We start from the raw sequence: 12,500 nt of genomic DNA on the forward strand, positions 1-12,500 counted from the left end.
TCGAGGCTGGGGAACCGGGGTTGGCCGGTTATCGCGTCTCACTCAAAGGGTGGTGATTAATCCGGTTAGAGATTAACACCGGGGTTTCAATACTACACAAACTGTCACAAACCCTTGAACCGAGTTCAAGCGTGGAAGTGGTTTGTTTCAGGTTGAAGCAGCACACACACGAGATAGGCAGAACCGGATTTGAATAATATAGGTTTGGAGATTGCTAGGTCGGTTTTGCAGCTTGGTGATTCGGTTTGGGTGATGTTGAATCGGTTGGAGCGGTATTAGTAGGTTAGTGCAGATCGGTTAGAATGTAAAGCCAGCGGAAAGTAAATAACAAGACAGGTTTTTATGGATGTTCGGAGATGAAACTCCTACGTCACCCCTTCCTCTCGAAACCGCGAGAAGGATATTCACTAAGGAATACACAAACACAATCCGATCGAGACTTATTTTCTGCTCGATAACACCCGTACAATTTTTACCAAAATTGTAATCACACTTAAGCTCTCAATCTTGTAGAGAGATAAACACACTTAATTTATCTTGTCTTGTATCTTTTGTTTTTCGTATCTGGTATGCTTTGCCTCTTCAGCTCTTTCTTTTATAGGTGAAAGTGCTAACAGTTACATTTCATTTCCTTGAATCTGATTGGTTGAGCATAGGTTCAGTGATTCAGACCTGACGGTCTAGTCTTCAGACCTGACGATCTAGTCTTCCAGTATGTAGGTCAAACCGGCTAGGTTTGTCTTTTACTCAATATGACAACTGTCTGTTGGACAGTTGCCTGTACCTGGAAGATTCCGTTTCTGATTTATCCTGAAGTAGAAAGATCCTGCCGGACGATCTTCTACAGTCTGCAGACAGTCCTCAGACTTGTATGAATATGGCAATACTAAAGTCTGCCCATTTGGTATCATCCTCAACAGATACCCGAAATATCTATTTGTATTGGTCAGTTGTTTATGTTAACTAGATGACTTCTGGTTTTTCCATAGCTTCTGATTGACCGAATGTCTTATCATTTTGGCCTTCTGATTTGACCGATCTTTTCTTCTTGTTCGGTCAGGTTTTTGTTCGATTGGATTGCTTGATCGGTTGAGTGATTTGACCGGTTTTATCTCTTGACCGGTTCCTGGAAGGTTGCGCCTCTGACTTATCTATCTTTTACTTAATATAGCAACTGTCGGTTGGACAGTTTCCTGCACCTGGAAGGTTGCGACTCTGACTTATCCCAGAGTGGAAAGATCTCTTCAGGCAATCTTCTACAGCCTGCAGAGTATCATCAGACTTGTATGGATATGGCAATGTCAAAGTCTGATCCTTTGATGTTATCTTCTACAGATACCCAAAGTATCTGTTTACACCGATTTGTAAGTTGTACTTAGTTTGATATTCTTGAATTCTTTCTCTAAGTAGTCTTCTTTCTCTAAGTAGTTTGATACTGTATTTCGGTTTAGGATGTCTACCGGTTGTTCATGGCTTCAGGTTAACCGAATAACTTCTGGTTTTGGATACATCCTTTGCTTCTTCTTCTAATCGGTTTGATTACTTGACCGGTTGGATTCTTGACCGGTCAGATTCTTGACCGTTCGTAATAACTTCAGGTTTTTTCATTTGCTTCTTCTGGCCGGTTTGATATTCAACCTGATAACTTCAGGTTTTTTCATTTGCTTCTTCTGGACGGTTTGATATTCAACTTGATAACTTCAGGTTTGTTCATTTGCTTCTTCTGGCCGGTTTGATATTCTGACCGGTTAGATTTTTGACTGTTCTTTCCGTTTACAACTCAACCGGTCCTGAACTTGAACCTGTTCGGATTTCTACACATAGGTTGAACCTGTCCGAATTTCTGCACATAGGTTGAACCTGTCCGGATTTCTGCACACAGGTTGAACCTGTCCGGATTTCTACACATAGGTTGAACCTGTCCGGATTTCTGCACATAGGTTGAACCTGTCCGGATTTCTGCACACAGGTTGAACCTATCCGGATTTCTACACAAAGGTTGAACCTGTCCGGATTTCTACATGTAGGTTGAACTTGTCCGGATTTCTGCACATAGGTTGAACCTGTCCGGATTTCTGCACACAGGTTGAACCTGTCCGGATTTCTACATATAGGTTGAACCTATTCGGATTTCTGCACATAGGTTGAATCTGTCCGGATTTCTGCACACAGGTTGAACCTGTCCGGATTTCTACACATAGGTTGAACCTGTCCGGATTTCTGCACATAGGTTGAACCTGTCCGAATTTCTGCACATAGGTTGAACCTGTCCGGATTTCTGCACACAGGTTGAACCTGTCCGGATTTTGAACTTCTTGACCGAACCGGTTGACCAAACCGGTTGACCGAACGGTTTGACCGAGCTTCTTGACCGATCCGGTTGACTGAGCCGGTATACATTGTCGGGCCGATCTTGCCTATAAGGAAATTTCGGATTTTGCTCAGCTTCCCTGTAATAGCAAAACTTTAAATAATATTTGCAGTCGGTAAGATTTGATCTCTGGTCACCTGTGCGACAGACATGGGTGTTTACCACTACGCTACAGCACATTCTTGTTATATTTAAACCAATTAATATACTTGATATGACTTAACGGTTTATTTTCTAACATGAAATAAGTCATCTCCTTCTAATAGAAAAACGTCTATTAGACGGCCTGGTCTAATAAAATTAGACTCGCGTCTAATTATCCAATAACTATTAGACTACACGTCTAACTCCACTGAGTTAGACTACACGTCTAATTTCGGTTCTACCTCAGACTTGTCTGAAGGAGTTAAACGCACTTCTAACTTTCACTAATTAGACTACACGTCTAATTATCCAATAACCATTAGATTGCACGTCTAACTCCACTGAGTTAGACTGCACGTCTAATTCCGGTTCAACCTCAGACTTGTCTGAAGGAGTTAGACGCACGTCTAACTTTCACTAATTAGACTACACGTCTAATTATCCAATAACCATTAGACTGCACGTCTAACTCTACTAAGTTAGATTGCACGTCTAATACCGGTTCTACCTCAGACTTGTCTGAAGGAGTTAGACGCACGTCTAACTTTCACATCCTATTAGACTGCACGTCTAACTCCACTGAGTTAGACTGCACGTCTAATTCCACATAAATTAGACTACCCGTCTAATTGAAAATATATTAGACTACACGTCTAACTCCGATGAGTTAGACTGTACGTTTAATTCCGAATATCAATTAGACTACCCGTCTAATTATAAGCATGTTAGACTTACGTCTACTTCCGTGTATTCATTAGACTTACGTCTAATTCTTTACATTTATTAGACTACACGTCTAACTCCGATGAGTTAGACTGTACGTCTAATTCTATTAGACTTACGTCTAATTCCGTGCATTCATTAGACTACACGTCTAACTCCGATGAGTTAGACTGTACGTCTAATTCTACGCATTAGACTTACGTCTAATTCCGTGTATCTATTAGACTTGCGTCTAATTACACGTCTATTAGACTACACATCTAACTCCGACGAGTTAGACTGAAAGTCTAATTTTATGCAATGAAAGTTAAAATCAGTCTAATGACCCTCATTAGATCCAAGTCTTATGACATATTGTTTCAATACACCTGTATCAAAACTCATAGATTATTTCATCATCAAAAAATAAGTGGTTAAATTATTTCAACACTTAGTCAAAATAATTTGACCCAACAATTTCCCCCTTTTGATGAAGAAATTGCAGATATGCATACATATATCAAAACATGCATTCATCAAATAAACAAAACCATGTTCACTTACATCATTCATCCAAAGACCAGTATTCGAGAAACCATCAAAGACAATTGTTCATAAGAGTTAAATAAATTAAAAGAAGAGAAATCATTGTTCTTCCCTTTTAACTCAAGGATCGGTTGGACTCATCTCTTGCCCGGGAAGCATGTTGAAGAAGGGAGGATAGCCGCGACTACCACGACCGCCTGCACTTGATCTTCCACCGTGTTCACCACCACTTGCACGTCCACCTTGATCGACATTGGATAACCTACTTCGGCCACCACCACTTCGACCTCCACGCTCACCACCGCTTCGACCACCACCTCTCTTGGTTGGCCTTGGATTGTCATCAGTGCTTGGAGCTCGCCTGGATTTTGTGTCAGTTGACACACCATCATTTCTTCTGCTTGACTCTCCTTAAACTAGTCGAGGTTGAGCACCTTCAGCATTGACCTTTGCATCCTCCTTCGCTTGAAACCTTCTAGCAATGGAGTCAGCAAATTCTTGACGTTCATTATCATTTCTACTCATGCAACCCTGGATTTCCACCATCTGATTCTTCACATCCTTTTCAAACTTTGAGAAGTTTACACTCATGATATGGGTCTCATATGTGTTCTTCTTCAAAGTGTTATCCAGCTCAGTGAGGACCTTGAAAATATTGCTAAAGCTCTCTCTTTCTTCTTCCCTTGAGTTCAATGTCTGAGACATGGTCTTCTGAATTGATGAGAGCATAGACCTCATAGATTTTAACACTTTGTTTCCTCCGGCAGATGACTCTTCATGAGACGAAACTTCTTCAGATTCTGCTGCCATACTTTGAATAGGCTCAAAGTTTGTATGAACCTGCAAGGATTGCTCTGGCCGATTCATTTCGGCATTCTTAGCATCTTTGTCTCGTTCTTCTTCTTCAATTTCTTTTTCAGCTCTCTAAAATCTCTCAAGCAGATTTCCAGAGTAGTGACGAGGAATGTTGATGTTTTCTTGAACACTTCCCACAATGGTGTTGGGAAAAAGACGGGGCTTCACAAAGGTTTCTTGCTGATCCTGTTCCTCCTCAGATGAGGAACTTTCTTCTTCATCGTCTTTCTCTTTGGAGGGTTCCCCCTCAGTTCTGGCAGATTCTGGCTGAGTATCCTCAGCCACTTTCTCTTGAACACCCTTTGTTCTCGCAATAGGGGTTAATATCACATTTTCTTCAATAGGAGCTTTAAAAGACTCCTCAGTCACATCTTCCACAAGAATATCTTCTTCATATATCTCAAGAGCTTGTTTAGACTCTTTGACATTCACATTTTCTTCTTCTTCATTTGGACGTTCTTGGAAGGGTTGATCTAGAATGCGTCTCTCTTCGGCAGAAAGATTCCCGAATTCGATCAAGAGAGCAGCATCTAGCTCATCAGCATCATTGTCAGCATCTGGAATATCCATAACTTTTTCGTCATTGAGAGGTTCTGCTCCAGAGCAATCGGCGCCATGTATGTGTCTAAAAGCAACAGAGACATAACTGTCCAGGATATCGTTCAACTTCTTCAAAACCTTCACTTCAACATCAGCTCCGTTCACATCAGAATTGAAGTTAGCTTTCCTGGCTTCGAAAATTGGAAAAAGAGCTTTTCCAAATATGCAAGCTTCCACAAGTTCTCTTTTCTTTAGAGCCTCACTAACTTCTGAAGTTCTTGCCCATTTCAAGACTTTCTTCTCGTTTGCCACCCTCTTCTTCCATTCTTTAGTTATGGCAGCATTTGACAGAGAGTCGTTGTACTTGGAGGACATCCTCTCCATGGACCAGAACTCATAAATTCCCAATTTCTCAGCATTAAGAACTTTAACTTGATCCAAAATAAGGTGCCTCAGATACCTTCTCAGGAGCTTGAATTGCAATAGATTTTCCTTTTCCAACAACCTCTACGGGTTTTGGAGCGGGTCTTGGTTCACCGATAACGATTCCATTCGCCTGTTTTCTGGAGCGCAACAGTTCGAAAGCAGATTGTGGTTTCTTACAGAGCTCAGCAGGAAGCTCCATACAAACAACTTTCCCGGCTACCAAAGAATCTTTAGGAACAGGAATAATGGGTTCACCAGCCATAAGGGTAAGAACAACACCTTGTTCTAGTTGCGATGACTCTGTAGCACAGGCAGCTACAAGATCAGTTTGAACAACAGGAGACTCAATCCTGTCAACAATTTCATCATTTGGACCGACTGACTCAACAACAGGCCCTTCAGTAGATTCTCTCAAAGGAGAGAAAACAGATTCAGCTTGTTCCACTACGGGAACATCAAATTTAGGCATAGCGGCCAAAGATTTAGAGGACTTCACCTTTGCAGATTTAAACGCTCGGGGCGCCCTTGTCTTCTTCTCCTTTGAGGCACAAGACCTCGAAGGTTTCCTCAAAAAGGTTGAGGGAGTGGATAGTGATGATATTGGAGTTGCAGCAAGTACACTTGTACCTTGCTTCAACCTTGAATCAACAGATTCAGAGTCCTTCTGGTTTGGACTTTTCAGACTGTAGGAACTGGCCTTCGATTCGTTCACCGTTTTGGTTCTCTTTGCCCCTGTTGACATAACGGAAGCAGAAGGCTTGGATCGGGTGGAAGGTTTTCCACTGGTCTGGAAACTAGAAGCACCAGATGCAGATTCAAGGTTGTTCTTCAACCTCGTTAGTGTGCTAGCCACTATAAGAGCAGTAAATACTCTTGGAGAATTAATCTTCACCGGTTCACCAATGGGAACCCCCAAATGCTTCAACAAGTGACTTAGTTGAGCCGCATATATAATACTTTCTTTGTTCGTTTGACTGATAGAATAACACAAATTCTGAAAAAGGGTATGAGCCCAGTTTACCTGGATCCCTTTCGAAATAGCACACATATAGTCAAAACGGTCTTGACTATAGAGATTGAAGGAACCAGCTTTCCCTTGAAGCGCCTTCGTCACCACATCGTTTAGAAGAATGAAATGCGGTTTGAATACCTTTTTGAGTCCATGCACATGGATCTACGAACCGTCTGCAGAGAAAGTTGTCTTCATCTCCTCCATGATTTCTGAAGAGAGAAACAAGTCGAATAGATGACCCTCCGTCGGAAATTCAAAGAACTCCGCATAAACTGCTTCGTCAAAAGAAAACTCCGTCCCGTTGACGGTTGCTACGATGGAATCATCCACCATAGTTGTCGTTTTGAAGAACTCGCGAACTTCGTCTTCGTAGAAGATGAACGGTCCGCCTAGATACTTCCTTAACCTAGAATATTCTAGGGTTTGGAACATCTTCACCACCTCCGGTTGATCAAACGTATACACCGATGGAAAATCCACCTACAAAGTACAATGACCGAGAGTGATTTTCTTCACCATTTTCGAACGAATATGAATCGACACAGGATTTCAGAGAGATTTAGTGAGAGAACTGCAAAGAAAGCTAGAGTTCTTAAAGATTTCGAGAGATTGAAAACTTTCAAATTCATGCAGTAATGTCCTTATATAGATGAAAGAGGGAAATACAGAATAACCGTCTATTCTTGGGGTATGGCCCATCAATAAATGTTAGACGTCCTTTTTCAAGAAATCATCATTAAAAATGAGGGTATATCAGTCATTTTCTCTAACTTGATAGACACGTGTCTTCATGTTAGTAAGAGATGACAGTTTGATGTTTTGAGCGGGAAAGGCAGATAGCTCTCAACGTAGGACAGCTGTCCTTGATCAGTCTAATCGGCACGTAGTTAGACATTTTTCTTACTCCACAAATCCATATAACACATTTCTATTAGACGGATGAGTCTATTAGAGCATACGTCTAATTCCGTGTTTATAAAAAATCCGTCTAATGTTTATTAGACGTGTACGTCTAATTCCGCATAAACACCACGTGTTAGACGTGTGTTTATTAGACGTGAGCATCCTTTTGCTCATGACGTGAAAACTTCTAACGTCTATTAGACGTGTCCTTCTAATTACGTAGGTATAACACCTCAACATATAGACTTATATGTATGTATTATGAGCAAAAATACGTCTAAGTACATACTGTTTCTTTTAGACACTCTTGTCTAATTAGACTGATTAAGGATATTCGTCTAGAGAATATCTTTAATTCCAAAGAAATTTTTCCCTATCATTATGAATATAGACATTTAGAGTTTAATAAATAATTTTTGTGGTCCAAAGACCAAAACCATTTTTAACAAATAAAAACATTTATTCTTCCAGAATGGCAAATGCCATTGTTGATCTTCCAAGCTGTGTACTTAGAGGAGTACTCTTCTAGCTTCCTTCCTGCTATCCTCCTACATCACCTACAAAATAAACTATTTACACATTTTGGTACCCATACTCAATTGGGTCATCGGTCAATCAGTCCCTTAGGAATCCACATTTGAGTTATTCTAATGGATTTCCCATTTTGTGTTGTGATTAATGCATAAGATTTTGACTTAGCAGATGACTTCCTGCTAGCCACTGATCCTTTAACTTTTGAAAATATTTTCTTTTGAAACTCCTTGACTTAGACTCAGATTTTAGATTACCAGACTTATTAGCTTTTTCTAGCTTATTCTTAAGTCAGCTAACAGTCGGTGGGACATAAACTATTTCATTTTTGAAAGCAACTTCTTCATGAATAGGATCGGATTCAATGTCAGTCATACTCCCTTTGACAAAGTTTATAGACTTAAACTTGTCATTTGGTTTTGACTTTTTGCATGACAGATTAGGATCATTGCTATTAAATCCCAATCCGGATCTAGATCAAGCAGGTTTCAACATGCTAATCTGATATTTGACAGCATCATCAGATCTTGTCCACGCATTGACAACATAGATAAGCCTTTTGTTTTCAGGTGAAGAGAGTTTGAATCTATTCCTTGAGTATCTCATTCTCAGATGAGATCTCTTCAACCTTCTTTTTAAAATCATTTAACTCTTCCCCTTTAGACAGATTTGGTTTATTTAAATCTGATGAAGATTTAGTTTCATTTAGAGATTCTGCTAGCTTTCTGTACTCGATGACTATGTCATCTAGTGCAGCTACCAGTTGTTCCCTTGAAAACCTTTCGGAAGAGAAATCAAATACCTTAGTCTCCTGAGTTCCTTCTTCATCTTCTCTAGCCATGAAACAAGCCACGTCTTCTTCATCACTTTCACTGGATGAAAAGTATGATACACGGCTTCTTCCTCTGTTCTTTCCATCATCATCCATAAGAGCTTTCAGCTCTTTTCCATCATCCTTTCCATCTTCACGCTTTGGCTTCCGGCATTCCGATGCATAATGACCTTTAATACCACAATTAAAACAAGTAACATTAGCTTTAGATTTTCTATTATCATTAGAATTTGAAGAGTTTGAGTTAGAGTTGCTCTTCTTCATGAAGTCGCCAAATTTCTTCACAAAGAGAGACATGGCATCGCTGCTCAGCTGCTGAGCTGCCATCTTCACGTCCGAAGCGGTTGGTGGCTCTTCAGCAGTCACCAGCGCCTTGGCAATGATAACAGACGTGGGTTGATCTTCTTCCATCCTACAGTTCAGCTCGAACTCATAGGCCTTGAGGTCAGCAAAGAGATCAAAGAGAGAGATCTTGTTAAGATCTTTGGATTTTCTCATCGCTATAGTCTTTATGTCCCATTCTCTTGGAAGAGCACGCATGACCTTGATAGCAAGCTCCCGGTTTCTATAAGTCTTGCCTAGAATGGACAGAGATGAGACGATCTTGTTGAATCTGGTGTCGAAATCGTTCATTGTTTCACCAGGAGGCATTTTGAAGCTGTCGAACTGTTGAGTAGCAACCATGATCTTGTTTTCCTTGGTTTGCTCGTTACCCTCACACAGTTGAGTGAGTCTGTCCCAGACCTCTTTGGCAGTGTCACATTCGATGATGTAGTTGAACATATTGTCATCAAGAGATCTGTACAGAACATCAAGAGTCATGTTGTTGAGATTGTTCTGCCTCTTTTCATCAGCGGTCCATTCAGCCTTCTCCTTGTCAATCTTGATAGGACCTTCTATGACAACTCTCCACATGTCATCATGAAGAGAAGAGAGATGAGCACGAACTCTTTTCTTCCAAACAATGTAGTTTTCACGAGAGAAGGTTGGAATGGCTGTAGCACTAGCATCTTTAGGTATGTTCGGCATATTTCAGGAAAGGCTTGAGAATAGAAATAGGGCTCTGATACCAATTGATAGGATCGGCTTTATCGCTAGAGACGGGGTTCTGGCTAAGGATGAAGGCATATGAAAAACCGTTTGAAAGAAATCCTGTCAGGGATTCAATTCGCTTTCTATTCTATGCAAGGCGGAATTGTTTACTTGGGTTTGAAGCACAAGATGAAATATGAAAAGATGACAGAAAAAAGAACAACACATCAGTTTGTTTATGGATGTTTGGAGAAACTCTCCTACGTCACCCCTTCTTCCAACTACCGGAAGGATTCACAATAATATGATTAGAATCAAATACAGTTTACACACACACTTAGCTCACTATTGAACAAAACATTTTCTGTTCAATTACAAGATGAAGAATATCACTCAGCTAAAGGTGTTTTGATTCTAATTCTCTCTCTCTCGATTCACACACAATACAATCAGAAAGAAGCTTCACAATATTCAAAGACTTGAATTCTCTGTAGTTTCAGTAAGCCAGATTGGCAAGCAACAGGTGCTTCGTCCGTTGTCCTTAGGATTGGTTAAATACTGATAAGGAGTTAACGGTCGAAACTTCAAGAATGATATGTGGCACTCTTCCATTGGAAAGCCTCCATTGTACACAACAGGTTCTGAGCACAAGGATCGTGGCCGTACAGAACTGGTAGTGTGCCGAATATTCCATCAGGGATGTACCTGCAAAACAAGTAATTTGAGGAAAATTCTCTTACGTGGCATTCCCTGATTGGATGCGTATAGCTGCTGTACTAATCTTCACTAGAAAGTGGAGCAGAAGTAGGGTACAGTTATAGCACGTGGGTAGGTGAAATGCTAGATTCAAGCGTACTGCTTAAACTAAGCATTAGACGTATTTCAGTTAGACGGATTGTGAAAATCAGTCTAATGAAATAAGTCATCTCCTTCTAATAGAAAAAACGTCTATTAGACCGCCTGGTCTAATAGAATTAGACTCGCGTCTAATTATCCAATATCCATTAGACTGCACGTCTAACTCTACTGAGTTAGACTGCACGTCTAATTCCGGTTCTACCTCAGACTTGTTTGAAGGAGTTAGACGCACGTCTAACTTTCACTAATTAGACTACACGTCTAATTATCCAATAACCATTAGACTTCACGTCTAACTCCACTAAGTTAGACTGCACGTCTAATTCCGGTTCTACCTCAGACTTGTCTGAAGAAGTTAGACGCACGTCTAACTTTCACTAATTAGACTACACGTCTAATTATCCAATAACCATTAGACTGCACCTCTAACTCCACTAAGTTAAACTGCACGTCTAATTCCGGTTCTACCTCAGACTTGTCTGAAAGAGTTAGACGCACGTCTAACTTTCACATCCTATTAGACTGCACGTCTAACTCCATTGAGTTAGACTACACGTCTAATTCCGCATAAATTAGACTACCCGTCTAATTGCAAATATATTAGACTACACGTCTAACTCCGATGAGTTAGACTGTACGTCTAATTCCGAATATCAATTAGACTATCCGTCTAATTATAAGCATATTAGACTTACGTCTAATTCCGTGTATTCATTAGACTTACGTCTAATTCTTTACATTTATTAGACTACACGTCAAACTCCGATGAGTTAGACTGTACGTCTAATTCTATTAGACTTACGTCTAATTCCGTGCATTCATTAGACTACACGTCTAACTCCGATGAGTTAGACTGTACGTCTAATTCTATGCATTAGACTTGCGTCTAATTACACGTCTATTAGACTACACGTCTAACTCCGATGAGTTAGACTGTAAGTCTAATTTTATGCAATGAAAGCCAAAATCAGTCTAATGACCCTCATTATATCCAAATCTTATGACATATTGTTTCAATACACCTGTATCAAAACTCATAGGTTATTTCATCATCAAAAAATAAGTAGTTAAATTATTTCAACACTTAGTCAAAATAATTTGACCAACAACCTTGATACGGAGCTGGAGTTGTTAACTATGATGAATGCGCTAACTATGGATATGGTGTCGGAAATAGACCTATTTTATATCACCCTTCAATTCGAATTAGCAAAAGCAATGTCTCCTTGCATAATATGGATTCCAAACATTCATGATCTGGATGTGAATGAGTCGAATTACTTATCCCTCGGTCTATTAGTGAACCATCTCTCCAGAGATTGTGAAAGATGTTCCACTAGAAATATTCTTGTTATTGCTTCGACTCATATTCCCCAAAAAGTGGATCCCGCTCTAATAGCTCCGAATAAATTAAATACGTGCATTAAGATACGAAGGCTTCTTAAACAACGAAAGCACTTTTTGACTCTTTCATATACTAGGGGATTTCACTTGGAAAATAAAATGTTCCATACTAATGGATTCGGGTCCATAACCATGGGTTCCAATGCACGAGATCTTGTAGCACTTACCAATGAGGCCCTATCAATTAGTATTACACAGAAGAAATCCATTCTAGACACTAATACAATTAGATCCGCTCTTCATAGACAAACTTGGGATTTGCGATCCCAGGTAAGATCGGTTCAGGATCATGGGATCCTTTTCTATCAGATAGGAAAGGCTGTTGCACAAAATGTACTTCTAAG

The sequence above is a fragment of the Impatiens glandulifera genome, unplaced genomic scaffold (assembly GCF_907164915.1).
Source record: "Impatiens glandulifera unplaced genomic scaffold, dImpGla2.1, whole genome shotgun sequence".
In the NCBI taxonomy this organism is placed as follows: domain Eukaryota; kingdom Viridiplantae; phylum Streptophyta; class Magnoliopsida; order Ericales; family Balsaminaceae; genus Impatiens; species Impatiens glandulifera.